Raw genomic sequence first — 3,599 nt, 5'->3', positions numbered from 1 at the left:
GGTAGGGTCGTAAGATCCCTAACTTGTCTCTCATACGCATATACATATGACACTATTTCATCATTATAGTAACATTTTTAGAAACATAGATGAGTGTACTACAATCTAAGCTCTCATCCAGTACATCATCATATACATATCATTATAGTCATATAACTCAATTCAATCAATTTAGCACATTTATTTAAGCTATACGAGTTTGCCAATCATACTTATTCAAACAAGCATACACGAACATTCGTTCTATCAATAAGGTTGGTGAGTTACTCAAATACATACGTTCACTCGAGAAAATCAGTCATATACATCATAGGGCTATCAATTAAACATAGATAAACTCATTACAATATATCCCTTTATCTCACTCATGGATATCATTACAATCCATCAACATTCAATGTCCAAACGGGACAATGACATTTTTATCCGTAACATGATATTGTAAACCTTTATTCACACTTTTATGAATTTCTTTTTGTCACATTCACTTAATCAAACAAGTCAAGTGCACAATATCATATGAATATCAAACTAGCATAGGTACTCATCGTAACATGAACTTTCATCTCACATGTTATCACATATATCATGAACTTTTATTCATAATTTTCTAAATCCAGGCTTATCATGACTATACTTTACCTGAATACCTTAGCATCGCATTTAACATGGTCGGTGTAGCTCGGTTGGAGAGTACGCCTGTCCAAACAAGATGGTTCTCATTCACGCCGGGAGACATCATACTATCAAGAATCAGTGGCATGTATAGCTAGACTCTTATTCATGCTAGGTTAGTCAAAGAACCGACTAAATTATAGCTCTAATACCACTAAATGTAACACCCCCTACCCATGTCCAACACCGAGACAGTATACGAGGCGTTACAAAACTTAAATGCAAACAATCAAGCAAATTGAGCTATAAAATTTTGTTCAAATTTAAAAAATTTCAACTTCTATCTTAAAGTCCCTTATTTGGGCCTACGAGGCTTTAAACGTGCTATGAAAGTAATTAGGGACTAAACTGAGAACTTTGGAAAGTTCAGGAAAATTTATGAAATTTTTTTTCCATGAAGAGGAGCCACACACCGGTGTAGACACAGTGACACGCCTGTGTATCTTTAACACACCCATGTCCTCAGGCCGTGTAACTCTCTGACTATAATGTCATCACACAAAATGAACCACACGGCCAAGCCACACGGCTGAGACACATGGCCGTGTCTCTGCTCGTGTGGCTAACACTTAGGCTATTTTCCAAGCCTTTGTGTTACCCTTAATTTCACAATTCATTACATATATTAAGGACACATATCATGGCATCATTTTAATGATTAAACCTCCTTCATTAAGTTTTATTCTTAACATTAACATGTCATTATTCACGTATTTCATATACTTGTGCAATATTAAGTTTAGATGCAAACATTCATGACCATTAATCTTACTATTGCACCACATTTACTAATAGTATAGAATTATTCACTTATCATTTGTGTCATTAGACCTTGAGCATTCAAGTTCAATCAACATCATCATCTCTTTTTTTTTCTATCTCATGCATTTTCTTATAGTAGTAACCAGTTCGATTGGTCATGAAGCATTCATCATACACACATGTTATACACCAACATACATTTCCAACAAGCATATCCACATCACAAACATTAGGACTTAACATGGATAAATAGGCTTACAAGCCATAATCATTATAAGCCACATCTCATGGCTATATACAAAGAATCATTATAAGAAAATACATTTGGCTACTCATAACAACATCTATCATAAAACTAAGTCCCTATACATGCCACTTACTTGGAATCGCTAGTATATATACATTAATATTCCAAAGATGATGTCTTGATAGTGTGATGCTGCCTCCGACGATCTCCAACCCTGAGCCAACCTGAAAACACTAAGGAAATGGAAAGGAGAGAGTAAGCTTTACACTTAGTAAGCTCGCATGAAAAATAATAAGTAATATGATAACGTGCTATTTTTAAATTCTTTCTATTTATTCAAAGTCCAGTCAAGTTATTTTCCTAGATCACGGTCACTAAATTTTTCGTATCCGGGGCTATGGGGCTCTGAATTGAGAACCGTTAATTTTCCCTAAAACTAGACTCATATATCTTCTTACCATAAAATTTTCAAAATTTTTGATTGAGCCAATAAGTACAATTTATTCCTTAAATTTTCCCCTATTTCGCTATCTGGTAGTTCCAACCTCCCTTCACTATGAATTAATTATCTCATAGTATGGGACTTGGATGATGATTCCATCTATTTCCTTTGAAAATAGACTCATTAAATATTAAGCATATAAATTATAACCCATAATCATTTTTGTACAATTTTTAATGATTTTTCAAAGTTAAGATAGGGGTGTTTGAGATCACTCTGACCCTATTTCAAAAAATTTTGAATATCTCATCGTATGAGATTTCTTTTCTTACACTGTTTCCTTTATCTGAAACTAGACTCAATAAGCTTTAATTTCATATTTTAGTGGGTTCAAAGTCGGACCTCTGCTATTGTACTAATCTATCTTAGTGCAACATGATGATAACCATCACAATTTTTTTCATAGAAATTATTCTCATAAATATCACTCATTCATTTGCACTCTTATCACGAGTTCATTTCATTTCACAAGACAAACACATGCTCATGGGTTTCGAGTGCGTACCTGTGCTATCTCTTAGCACAACCACTCATCCAAACATGACAATCATATACATCATACTAGTATCATCTAAGCATAGATGAGTTTATCATTTCAAGTATTTCCATTTCATTTCTCATATTAATTCCCATTGAATTCGTTGGAATCTCAATGGATATTACATTTATCGCCAAGTCATGCAAGTGATCATTTCAAGTACGCTCTCTCGCGAACCTTACTCATTATGGCAATATTACTAGTCCAGGCTAAATCTCCCGTATCATAACTCACAGAGTGTTGTCGGGATTACCAGTCCAGGCTAAATCACTTACAATGACATACACTATCATAAGCTCGGATCTGAATCGCCACTCCAGGCTAAATTCAGTCCTTAATCGGATTACTCGTCTGGGTTAAATCCTTAATGCACCCATATTCTTCGGGAGGCTCGATCACTTAAGGAACACTCGTCCGGGCTAGATCCTTTCTATATTGAGATTAACGGATTACCCATCCGGGCTAAATCCTTTTCTACAACACATGCAGGATCTCATGTCATGTAAATAATGATTTATCCATCGAATATCCCTTTTTATTCAATCGAGAATTTTCTATTTTCATCAAGTTTATCAATATGCATAGTTGATCATGCAATGCACATTCAATTCAACACATTTTCATGTTTATTTGAGCATTAGTCCATACAATAAAAATAACATATCACCTAGTTTTCATACAAACTTATTCATTTCATTTAAAATGTCAATTTCCATCAAATGTCCATTAACGTCAAATTCAATACAATCATGGCAAGATATATTTCATGTATAACAATAATAACATGAATAATATGCTTATTAAATCACATAAACTTACCTCGAATACGGAAACAGCAAAATTACCATTTTAGTCCAAAACTTGTATTTTCCCGA

This window comes from Gossypium hirsutum, chromosome A08 (assembly GCF_007990345.1).
Source record: "Gossypium hirsutum isolate 1008001.06 chromosome A08, Gossypium_hirsutum_v2.1, whole genome shotgun sequence".
NCBI lineage: Eukaryota > Viridiplantae > Streptophyta > Magnoliopsida > Malvales > Malvaceae > Gossypium > Gossypium hirsutum.
The sequence above is the reverse complement of the archived record's forward strand: the minus strand, read 5'-3'. Positions refer to the sequence as shown.